The following is a 13,199-nucleotide window of genomic DNA, read 5'->3' as shown; positions in this document are numbered from 1 at the left end:
CAGCGCCTGTTCGGGTACACGGAGGGAGAATTCAGAATGTTTAAATTACCGAACAGCACGTCTTTTGGGACTTGTGGGAGGAAACCGGAGAGCCCGGAGGAAACCCATGCAGACATGGGAAGAACGTGCAGACTCCACACAGACAGTCACCCAAGCCAGGAATCGAACCCGGTGATGCACGATCAATTGCACAAAGACGAGAGTTGAATACAACTGAGGCTTTATTACTCTAAGATGTGTGGCCTCCTACAGCAGCTGGCGAAATGGCTGCTGTACGGGGAGCATACATATTTATACTCCGCCTACTGGGCGGAGCCAGCAGGCAGGGACTACCCCCGTACCTGTAGTACAGGGCCTTACCATACATCTTCTAATATGTACAACAGTGGTGATTACCACACCCAGGACCCAGGCACTGTGAAGCAACAGTGCTAACCACTGTGCTACCATTCCACCCCAGTCCCCTGTATACTTGAAACCCTTCTCCCTGCTCTTTAATTTGAGGGACGTTGAAATGCAGGATAAGGAAGCAGCAGGTATTAGATAAAATATATATAATAAAACAGAACCTGCATTTACACAACTCCCTATCGCATCAGAATGTCTCACAACCTAATTTGCAGACAATTGCTTGGTAACTGCTGTCAAATGATATCAGCTTAATGTAATTCTCTATTTTGCTATCCCTTCAGAAATAAACCCCAGTACTGGAATTAAAAATGTAATATTAAAGTGAAACCTTGCAATTAATTTTTGTTTTTGAGTAGAGACCAGATTTCAGAAGCATTTCTGGGTTACAACCCTGTATCCCATCAGTGTCTGACACCCAACGCAGTTTTCAAGCATGACCAATTTGTGGCCAGATAGTCAGTTTGTTGTCCAGTTAAAGAAGGCAGACAAGTTCCTGACGCTGCAGGGCCAATAGGAAGCCCTCGAGCTTCATTATCAATGGTGATGTAGGTAGGAAAGAGAAAGGACACTTCAAGAAGGAGTCACCCTCTGAAGAATCTTCAAAAAAAGGTTAAAATAAAAAGTGTCTACAGCTACCAGGCAGTAAGAATTCCCTCTGCAAGGTCAGCACAATGGCGCAGTGGTAGCACTGCAGTTTCACGACGCCGAGGTCCCAGGTTCGATCCCGGCTCCGGGTCACTGTCCGTGTGGAGTTTGCACATTCTCCCTGTGTCTGCGTGGGTTTCGCCGCCACAACCCAAAGATGTGCAAGGTAGATGGATTGAACATGCTAAATTGCCCCCTTAATTGGAAAAAATGAATTGGGTACTCTAAATTTAAAATAAAAGAATTCCCTCTGCAGGGCAGCTTGTGACCCCATGTTCTCTCTTCTTCAGCGATCACTCGGCTAACAAATATGTCATTGTCCACCCCACCTGAGAGAATTAGGTGTTACTGGTCATGGGTTCTTGCATGGCTGATGAGCCCAATTGACCACACACATGGCAGGAGTTTCTGGGAGGAGAGATCCGTCCTCCTCACACTGTAGATCCCTACTCAGGCTCCTTTTCCAGCCTCCACTTGCCATCGGGTGTCCTCGAAGAACTGTCTTCCTTCAATCAGGAGGTTCCTCCAAGTAGGTCTCTTCTGAGCAGATGTCCCAGGCAAAGACGTCCATGTTTAATTTCTTGAGGGAAGCCTTCCGGGTGTTCTTGAAGCGCTTCCTTTGACCTCCTCCTTGAGCTGGGCAAAGATTTGCTTAGTCAAAAAGCAGTGAAAAGGTCCTTCGGCTCATCGTGTCTGTGCTGGTCAGAAACAACCACCTAACTATGCTAAACCCATTTTCCAGCACTTGGCCCATCATCTCGGAAGCCTTTGGGATTACAAGTGCACATCTAAGTGCCTTTAAATGTTCTGAGGATCTCTGCCTCCACCACCCTTTCAGACAGTGAGTTCCAAACACCTACCACCCTCTAGGTAAAAAAGCTTTTCCTCACATCCCCTCTAAACCTCCTGCCCTTTACCTTAAATCTATGCCCACGGTCATTGATATCTCCACCAAGGGGAAAAGTTTCTCCCTGTCTACTCTATTTATCCCCCTCATAATTTTGTACATCTCAATCATGCCCCCCTCCCCCCGCAAGTCTCCTCTGCTCCAAGGAAAACAATCCAAGTTTATCCAATCTCTCTTCATAACTAAAACTCTCCAGCCCAGGTAACATCCTGGTAAATCTCCTCTGCACCCTTTCCAGTGCTATCACATCCCTCCTATAATGTGGATTCAAGAACTACACATAATACTCTAGCTGTGGCCGCACCAATGTTTTATACACTTCCAGCGTAACCTCCCTGCACTTAAACTCAATGCCTCGGCTAATAAAGGCAAGTATACCATGTGCAGCAGTAACACTATATTCACCTGCTCAGCTACCTTAATGGAGCAGTCTACATGCACACCAAAGTCCCTCTGATCCTCGGTGTTTCCCAGGGTCCAGCTGTTTATCAGGTGCTCCCTTGCCTTGTTTGTCCTGCCCAAGTGCATAACCTCACACTTATCAGGATTGAATTACGTTTGCCACTGATCAGCCCGTCTAAATCCTCCTGTAATCGAAGAGGCTATACTCCTCACTATTTATCATCCCACCAATTCCCTGACTGACAATCCCAAGCACATGGCCAGCCCAGTGGAGTTGGTTTTGAATGATCATTGCCTCGATGCTGGTATTCTTGGCTCATTTAAGGACACAGATGTTAGTACGCCTATCCTCCCAGCTGATTTGGAGAATCTGTCTCAGACACCATTGATGGTACCTCTCACAGGGCCTTGAGGAGGCATCAGTACATAGTCCCAAGTCTCTGAGCTGTATCGAAGAGGATGACTGCCTTGTACACAAGGATCTTGGTGTCAGCACAAATGTCGTGGTCAAGACTCACGCCCTTGGGCGTCCAAAGGAGGCACTCGCAGATTGGACATGATGTTGATCCCTGCACCAGTGTCAGCCTTAGAGGAGAGGTGGCTCACCAGGTATGATTATCATAATTACGGTGATGCTTAACTTTAATAACAGAGCGCTGGTGTTTGTCACCGGGAGATTACCTCACAGCGCTGAGGACCTGAGTTCAATCCCGGCCCCAGGTCATAGAATCATAGAATTTACAGAGCAGAAGGAGGCCATTTGGCTCATCGAGTCTGCTCTTGGAAGGAGCAGACAAGCCCACGCCTCCACCCTATCCCCATAACCCATTAACCCCACCTAACCTTTTTGGACACGAAGAGCAATTTATCATGGCCAATCCACCTAACCTGCACATCTTTGGACTGTGGGAGGAAACCGGAGCACCCGGAGGAAACCCACGCAGACGGGAAGGATGTGCAGACTCCGCACAGACAGTGACCCAAGCCGGGAAATGAACCTGGGACCCTGGCGCTGTGAAGAAACGGTGCTAACCACTATGCTGCCATGCTGCCCCATCACTGTCACTGTCATTCTCCTTGTTTCTGCGTGAGTCTCACCCCCACAACCCAGAAAGATGTGCAGGGTAGGTGGATTGGCCATGCCAAATTGCCACTTAATTGGAAAAAAAGAATTGGGTAAATTAAAAAAAGAAAATTCATGTTTTTGGAGTTTTCTAATTGAGTATAATATTTGTTGAAATAGAATGTTCAAGACATAATAGTGCCATCAAACAACCTTGATTCATCAATAAGCTGCTTTGCCAACCCTGATTTTAGGTTCAGCCAGAGCACCTGGCTCCAGATGATATCACAACCTTGGTCCCAGAATAGTTACATTCCAGAGGCGAGATAAGAGTAACTGTTCTCATCTTCAAGACATCACCCTGTTCTTTAATATCAGACTGCTTTAATTTTCAATCAACACTATCTAGTCACTGGTATATACGTCCTGTACAACTTTTAATGAAGGCTGTGTTCAAGTCAAGACAAGTGCTGGAAGGTAGTCATTTACTGAGTATTTGTGCGGAATCTAATTTCCAGGGTTAATATATCAGGACATGTAATTCAATAACTCAATATAGCCCTAATTCATACAGAAACTGAATGTAAAAGAGCATTTCAACTTGCACTGAAAAGACTTGCGCTCGCTGAAGGAAGATTGCATTTATTCTAAATATGGTAGTTTCGCTACATCAAGAATTCATTCATTTTTTGTGGAGTAAATTAATTGAATTTACTTGTGCTATCGAAAGTTTCACTGCATCCCAGTTGACTATAAACAGCTTCAATTTTACAAGATAATGAAGTGATGCTTTATAAAATGACCATAGTTGTGATCCTTTGGTATAATAGAGGTCATATCTATAAAAATAGAAATGTATGAATAATTAAATTGTTTATGGTCAGATAGGGTGATATTTGCAGCAAAATATAAATAGTTTTCAGTCAATGCATTTTCTATCAGTCTGCAATAGTGAAATTTTGAAGTCAAATTTTAGTTTGTGTACATTTCTTATGTTACAACCCACCCCAGGTGAAGTTGTTGTTGTGGGCAACACCTCTCAATTGGTCACTATCCGGCTGGGATGCCCCAAATTGTTACAATCCCAGATGAGGGGGCGGGTGGGATAGGGGATGAACTGGCTCCCTGCTATTCAACTACCTCTGTTGGTTGCAACAAGATGTAATCTCAAAGTCAAAACAGCATCTGTAAAAGTGGAACATCTAGGTGTCATATTCTTTTAACCGTCGAATGTTTCCCATATGCCTGCTCCAAGCGTGATTGCAGCATATTCCACTGATGCGTCAGAAACGATAAAAAGGCAGACAAGTTTTGAACAACGTCAAAAAATGCCTCCGATTCTGCTGCAGCGTTGCAGATTAAATTCAAGGAGTGGATTCTCATGGGATGAATAATGAATAGGGGCTTGCATTGCTCAGTCTTGCTTTTCGACCAAAATATTTTCCTGCCATTTTTGCAACATTGTTAATGCTTTGCTGACGAAAATACTTGATGACCAGACCTAAATTTGCAAAAGTTTGCATAACAGTTGTCTCCAAACACTCAGAAGTGTGGATTGTAGCTGGATTAAACAAAGAAAACTTCGCTCTACAATTTTACCATCGCTAGTTATTTATCTTAAATGTGGAGATGCTGCCATTGGTCTGGAGTGGACACAGTAAGAAGTCTTACAACACGTTAAAGTCCAACAGGTTTATTTTGAATCACTAGCTTTCGGAGCGCAGATTCACCTGATGAAGGAGCAGCGCTTCGAAAGCTAGTGATTCGAAACAAACCTGTTGGACTTTAACCTGGTGTTGTAAGACTTCTTACATTTATCTTAAGATTAATGTTAGTTGATCCACATGACTCAATCTGGTGTTGAATCAACTATTATGGAATAGTATTTGGCATCTCTGACTTCATTAGTGAATATGTTTCTGAGCTGCTCTGCTATTAGTGATGAAGTCATCGTAGGTTCTTGATGTTAAAATGTTGGTCTTCCCTGAGCCACAATATTGATGAACTCCTCAAAAAACATTTGAAAAGTTATCAAATTCACTCAGATATTCAAGGTAGGCTAAAAAGATACCTCTTCGACTTGACACTGATGACTCATCATATCCTCTTAAATCAAGTCCCAAGGAAGACAGCAGTTTGACTGTGGCAACAGTATGTCTCAGCAATTTCCTCCAGTAAGAATGCTACTTTTCAAACTGAGCCAATAACACTGAAGAATCAATTCTTCCAGATAATTTAAATCTTTGAACAAAATGCACATAACTTTAAATTTCATGATCACTATCTGTTGACAAATGATTGTTTCCCTGTACTAGGTTCAGGGAATAATTTGCAAACATAACAATAGACTGCCTTAGGAGGTTTCTGAAACCCCCCCCACCAATTTCTCTTTGTGTATATATGGTATAGAGATAATGCTTAGGTGGGTTTGTATAAATGTTATGTATCAGTGAGTACATCCCTGCTGGTGAAGCGTCATCTGATCTGTAGCATGAGTAGGGTGTTTGCACAGGCTTCGGCAATTCTCCATCTTAGATTATAACAGCAACACCTTAATGAATCCAGAGTGTAGACACCTCCTTACCTTTTCTCTTTGCACGAAACTCAGATATCAAAATTTACAGTTCCAACAAATTGTTTGGCAGGTTGCTGCAAAATGCCTTTATTATGGGCCAAGGTTTAGAGAACACCTAAGCATATCATGGAGTTCACCTGACCCATAACTTTAATAGACTTTGGTTACGAGGAGCACAAGGGACCACTTTACAGGTGTCCTGCAACAGAGATCTAAAGTATTTTGAAACAAAACAATGTTTATTCTATGAATTCATTTAACATTTTATAAACACACAGGAAACACCTTATCAACTACCAACACTGATACCCGACCCCCCCCCCCCCTCCCAAAGATACAGTACTCTATAGGTAATCCTTAGGTTTCCTAACAACATCCATAAGTCAAAGACCCTTTTTAACAAAGACAATAGGTTTGCATTCCTTACAGAAACAGGTATTACTTTGAAATCATCAAGTGATCTGGAGACATTCTTTAGCAGTAGAGAGAGAGACTAAAATACACCTCCTTTGTTTGAATGCAGCTCTCCAACTGAAAATGAAACTAAAACTCCGCCAAAAACAGCTTCCAGCTCAAAACGAAAGTAAAAAGCAGAGCCAGAGTCCAGCCCCACCCACACACTGACATCACTGCAGCCACTTGAGAAGACAAACATTTCTTAAAGTGACATTCCCGTGACACCTTTGATGATTGACATGGTGTAGTGAGATCTCTCTTCAAAGTTTTACTGAGGTCCTTTGAATCTACGCACTCTCAGTTTTCCAGGTTTTTTGCTGCTACCATGCTGCTAATCCAGTCGGTAGAAGTGGTTACTTTGTTGATTATTCCCATCTCCAAATTCCCCTATCTTGTCCTTCAGGCTGGATTGGAGAACAGCTGGAATGTTCGGATGATGCCAAGTTGGTTTAATGCTCATCTGCTTCAAGATGATATTCAACAGGAAGACAAAGTACTGTAAAATCATCTTAATTTTTTAGGATTTGTTCAGCAGTCAATGCCCGTCGTGCTGCATTAAACTGTGCAAATATCTTCTGGTACATTGGTACGTGTTTGAACTGAGATGAGTGGATTTTACTGAGTAGTTACTATCTGGAACTGTAGACCTTTACTTTCTGTTGCATTGGGCTCTCAGTTTAGTTTTTCCTCTTGGGGTGAACATTGTTCTATTATGTAGCATCAACTTTATATTTGACAGCTTTATTTTCAGGTCCCAATCTTAAATAACGTCACATAAGTCTGTAAATGTCATGATGGTGCATGAGACACCAGTGTCTATCTGACACTTCATATTAAATTGATGCAGTCATCAATCCAATAATCACAAACCATTTCTCTCCTGGAGACTTGATGGTGCCAACCGGTTCTTGGTGTAGAGTGATTAGTCAGAATCATCGTCTGACATCTCTCAAGCAACCACATTTATTGGCTTTGTTTTCTTTCCAGCAAAACACTTGTGTGCAAAGTGATTCAGCTTCTTGTAATTCGGGCACTGCTTTCCCCATGCTGGACATTTTTCTTGTGTTTGGTGTCATCTGCAGTACGTACATTCAGTACTCTGACCTTGATCTTTCTGCTGGTAAATAGTTCTTCCCTTTCTCCATTCTGTTATGCTAGGAAGGTCTGAACTGACTCAGCACAGTGCAAAGCCTCATCAGTTCTATCAAGCCCCGTCGACTGATTAATGATCACCTCAGAGCTTTCTTTAGAGCAAGTTTTGTCTCTTCAGTAGATGTGCTTTCTTGGCAGGATCTGATCCTAAAACAATTATATCTCGAATCAGATTATCCTTCAGCTGTTTTAGATGCTTCAATGCAATCACATACTTCATCAAGATTCTCCCCTGCTTTCTGACCTTTGATGCTGAACATGGTACTGTTCATAAGTAACATTGGTAGACAGCTTAAAGTGGGTCTTCAAGGCCTCCAAAATTTTAGAAGACTGGCTTTTCTGCTCCTCATTGTGGTGTAGGGTGCAAAGCAAGATGTAGGAGTCTTTCCCCAGCACTGATAACAAAATTGCTACCGTTATTTGTTCAGGTTTCTTGTTCATTCGTTCATAGAATTTACAGTGCAGAAGGAGGCCATTCGGCCCATCGAGTCTGCACCGGCTATTGGAAAGAGCAGCCTACCCAAGCCCACAGCCCCACCCTATCCCCATAGGGGTTCCTCCCACAGTCCAAAGATCTCCACACAGACAGTGACCCAAGCCGGGAATCGAAACTGGGAACCTGGAGCTGTGGAGCAATTGTGCTAACCACCATGCTACCGTGCTGCCCTAACCCTGTGGCAAGTTCATAGTTCTGCGATTGAGACTGGAGTATTTACTTTCAAATCTCCCTTCATCTCCTTAGGAGCCAGAATATTTAGATTGATTAAATGCATTTAAGAATATTGTGGGTCATGATTTTGTCCTCGATCGACTGTACATATCCTATGAAGGAACGTCAGTAACCCCAAATGGCCATTTGAGCTCAGCAGCAAACAAACTAAATGATACATCAAAATACATAACGTCCAGTGGCATACCACAGGGATCAGTGCTACATCCCTTATTTGATGTGATAGTAAACAATAACATAGATGAGAATATGGTGGGGGCGGGGGCGCAGAAATATGATGAGCGAGTTTGTGGATGACACGATGATTGGCAGGATGGTTAATCATGAGGATGACGGTCTTGGGTTGCAGATATAGGCAGATAGGTCAGAAGGAATTTAACCCTGCAAAGTGCAAGGTGCTTCACTTTGGAAGGAGTAACAAGACAAGGGATTAAAGGGAGTGACAGGATACAAGGAAGCTCAGAGGGATCTTGGGACGCTTGTCCACAGATTCCCTGAAGGTAGTAGGACAGGTTAATAGGGTAGTTAAGAAGGCATACGGGACCTTTGTCAGTCCTAACATAGATTCTAAAGTGGGGGGTGGGGGGGGGGGGTTATTTTGGAGCTGTGCAAAACTTTGATTAGGCCACAGCTGGCATACTGTGTGTAATTCTGGTCACCACACTCTAGGAAGGATGTGATTACACTGGAGAGGTTGCAAAGGAGATTCACTAGGATGTTGCCGCATTGAGGCAGAGTGTTTTGGAAAAGCTGTGGAGAAAGATATGTTTTGGAGAAAGGCTTGTGGAAGTGAAGTCTGCCTCTGATCTGGCAACTCTTACTTGTTTTGACCACAAGAAAAAGCAGTTTTCTTTCCCAGTAGGAAGGTTCAAAGCAAAGCAAGGAAGAGGCTGAAACAACCCAGTTGAAGCAGCCATTTGAAGATATTCAGCCAGAGTCTGAAGGGGCTATAATCAGAGCCAGAATCTGTTTTGTAACATAAGAACATAAGAACTAGGAGCAGGAGTAGGCCATCTGGCCCCTCGAGCCTGCTCCACCATTCAATGAGACCATGGCTGATCTTTTGTGGACTCAGCTCCACTTTGCGGCCCGAACACCATAACCCTTAATCCCTTTATTCTTCAAAAAACTATCTATTTTTATCTTAAAAACATTTAATTAAGGAGCCTCTACTGCTTCACTGGGCAAGGAATTCCGTGGATTCACAACCCTTTGGGTGAAGAAGTTCCTCCTAAACTCAGTCCTAAATCTACTTCCCCTTATTTTGAGTCTATGCCCCCTAGTTCTGCTTTCACCCGCCAGTGGAAACAACCTGCCCGCATCTATCCTATCTATTCCCTTCATAATTTTATATGTTTCTATAAGATCCCCCCTCATCCTTCTAAATTCCAACGAGTACAGTCCCAGTCTACTCAACCTCTCCTCGTAATCCAACCCCTTCAGCTCTGGGATTAACCTAGTGAATCTCCTCTGCACACCCTCCAGTGCCAGTACGTCCTTTCTCAAGTAAGGAGACCAAATCTGAACACAATACTCCAGGTGTGGCCTCACTAACACCTTATACAATTGCAGCATTACCTCCCTAGTCTTAAACTCCATCCCTCTAGCAGTGAAGGACAAAATTCCATTTGCCCTCTTAATCACCTGTTGCACCTGTAAACCAACTTTTTGCGACTCATGCACCAGCACACCCAGGTCTCTCTGCACAGCAGCATGTTTTAATATTTTATCATTTAAAATATAATCCCTTTGGCTGTTATTCCTACCAAAATGGATAAGCTCACATTTGTCAACATTGTATTCCATCTGCCAGACCCTAGCCCATTCACTTAGCCTATCCAAATTCCTCTGCAGACTTCCAGTATCCTCTGCACTTTTTGCTTCACCACTCATCTTAGTGTCTTCTGCAAACTTGGACACATTGCCCTTGGTCTCCAACTCCAAATCATCGATGTAAATTGTGGACAATTGTGGGCCCAACACTGATCCCTGAGGGACACCACTAGCAACTGATTGCCAACCAGAGAAACACCCATTAATCCCCACTCTTTGCTTTCTATTAATTAACCAATCCTCTATCCATGCTACTACTTTCCCCTTAATGCCATGCATCTTTATCTTATGCAGCAACCTTTTGTGTGGCACCTTGTCAAAGGCTTTCTGGAAATCCAGATATACCACATCCATTGGCTTCTCCTTATCTACCGCACTGGTAATGTCCTCAAAAAATTCCACTAAATTAGTTAGGCACGACCTGCCTTTTATGAACCCATGCTGCGTCTGCCAATGGGACAATTTTCATCCAGATGCCTCGCTATTTCTTCCTTGATGATAGATTCCAGCATCTTCCCTACTACCAAAGTTAAGCTCACTGGCCTATAATTACCCGCTTTCTGCCTACCTCCTTTTTTAAACAGTGGTGACACGTTTGCTAATTTCCAATCCGCCGGGACCACCCCAGAGTCTAGTGAATTTTGGTAAATTATCACTAGTGCATTTGCAATTTCCCTAGCCATCTCTTTTAGCACTCTGGGATGCATTCCATCAGGGCCAGGACACTTGTCTACCTTTAGCCCCATTAGCTTGCCCATCACTACCTCCTTAGTGATAACAATCCTCTCAAGGTCCTCACCTGTCATAGCCTCATTTCTATCAGTCACTGGCATGTTATTTGTGTCTTCCACTGTGAAGACCGATCCAAAAAACCTGTTCAGTTCCTCAGCCATTTCCTCATCTCCCATTATTAAATCTCCCTTCTCATCCTCTAAAGGACCAATATTTACCTCAGCCACTCTTTTTTGTTTTATATATTTGTAGAAACGTTTACTATCTGTTTTTATATTCAGAGCAAGTTTACTCTCATAATCTATCTTACTCTTCTTTATAGCTTTTTTAGTAGCTTTCTGTTGCCTGCTAAAGATTTCCCAGTCCTCTAGTCTCCCACTAATCTTTGCTACTTTATATGCTTTTTCCTTCAATTTGATACTCTCCCTTATTTCCTTAGATATCCACGGTCGATTTTCCCTCCTTCTACCGGCCTTCCTTTTTGTTAGCATAGACCTTTGCTGAGCACTGTGAAAAATCGCTTGGAAGGTTCTCCACTGTTCCTCAACTGTTTCACCATAAAGTCTTTGCTCCCAGTCTACCTTAGCTAGTTCTTCTCTCATCCCATTGTAATCTCCTTTGTTTAAGCACAAAACACTAGTTTTTGATTTTACCTTCTCACCTTCCATCTGTATTTTAAATTCCACCATATTGTGATCGCTCCTTCCGAGAGGATCCCTAACTATGAGATCCTGAATCAATCCTGTCTCATTACACAGGACCGGATCTAGGACGCTTGTTCCCTCATAGATTCCATTACATACTGTTGCTCTTATTAGCCTTAGTTTTATTAGCTCTAATTCTGTCACCTTTGCTCACGAGCCGCCAGGTATTTTTCTGATACCGCCACGTGGTTCAAGCTCTAGTTATGATTAATAAGACAGCACACCGCTTAGTAAGATTAAAATCAACGGTCATTTATTATGTACAGCAATAAATACTTACACAATAATCCTACTTTCTAGACTACTACCTACCACAACTGGCCAATACTTAACTTTTGGGAATGGCCCACCAGGTCAGGGAAATGAATGGCTTATCGAATTGGGTCTGGCCTGCGGGATTCAAATGCTGACACAGGTCGATGGCTAGGAGTCTCTATCGGGTAGCGATCGCTGGAGTCAAACTTACGGTTGCTGGTCGATGGTTCTTGCGAAGGTTGCGAGCAGGAGAAGAAGGGAGCGAAGGATCGATCTGAACTTGGCCCCTATCTTTTATAGGTCCCAGGGGCTTCCCGCCTCTCAGGGCGGACCTTGACCCTGGTCCCAAGTGATTGGATTTGTTCCCAATCACTGGGTTCGATATGCTCCAATAATGGGGCGATTCCTTGATCGGGGGGTGGTCGTTCACCTTTCTTTGTCTCGGCCACTGCTGGCGCCGGGAGGTCTGGCCCGGCATTCAATTGCTAATATGTTGCAATTGTTCCCGGGGATAGCCGATTAAACTGCATGTCTGGGTTGATAGAACATAGAACATAGAACAATACAGCGCAGTACAGGCCCTTCGGCCCACGATGTTGCACCGAAACAAAAGCCATCTAACCTACACTATGCCATTATCATCCATATGTTTATCCAATAAACTTTTAAATGCCCTCAATGTTGGCGAGATGTGCTGCTAATGGTCGCAGGTTTCGATCTGGGCCGACTTCCCCAGAGCCGAATACGCTGTTCTGTCTGCAGCTGTCCGTTTGTGCCCTGTTGGCTGCTTTTCCCATCAGCCTTTTCGGTTAGCTATTTTACATCGGGTTTTGGCCAAATTAATCGGGAATCAGCCATTTTAGGTGGCTACAATACTGTTCTAGGAAACTATCGCGGATACATTCTATAAACTCCTCCTCAAGGCTGCCTTGACCGACCTGGTTAAACCAATTGACATGTAGATTAAAATCCCCCATGATAACTGCTGTACCATTTCTACATGCATCAGTTATTTCTTTGTTTATTGCCTGCCCCACCATAATGTTACTATTTGGTGGCCTATAGACTACTCCTATCAGTGACTTTTTCACCTTACTATTCCTGATTTCCACCCAAATGGACTCAACCGTATCCTCCATAGCACCGATGTCTCCCTTACTATTGCCTGGATGTCATCTTTAAATAACAGAGCTACACCACCTCCCTAACGCAATAATAACACAAGTATTATTTCATGCAATGCTGGTTTAAGCTGGATTGAGAGCTGTAAGTTTATTTTATTGTTGTTTAATGGGAGATGGAGCAGTGTTAAGGGGTAAGCTGTTCTTTTTTGT

The 13,199-nt window shown here is 43.3% G+C and overlaps 1 protein-coding gene across 2 annotated transcripts in view; it reads left to right on the top strand.

The window, feature by feature from the left end:
- The window catches only part of prex2 (phosphatidylinositol-3,4,5-trisphosphate-dependent Rac exchange factor 2), an 825,781-nt gene that overhangs the window by 768,611 nt on the left and 43,971 nt on the right, over positions 1 to 13,199 (top strand). The gene's annotated exons all lie outside the window — the stretch shown is intronic.

This window comes from Scyliorhinus torazame, chromosome 11 (genome assembly GCF_047496885.1).
Source record: "Scyliorhinus torazame isolate Kashiwa2021f chromosome 11, sScyTor2.1, whole genome shotgun sequence".
Classification (NCBI taxonomy): domain Eukaryota; kingdom Metazoa; phylum Chordata; class Chondrichthyes; order Carcharhiniformes; family Scyliorhinidae; genus Scyliorhinus; species Scyliorhinus torazame.
The sequence above is the reverse complement of the archived record's forward strand: the minus strand, read 5'-3'. Positions and strand labels throughout refer to the sequence as shown.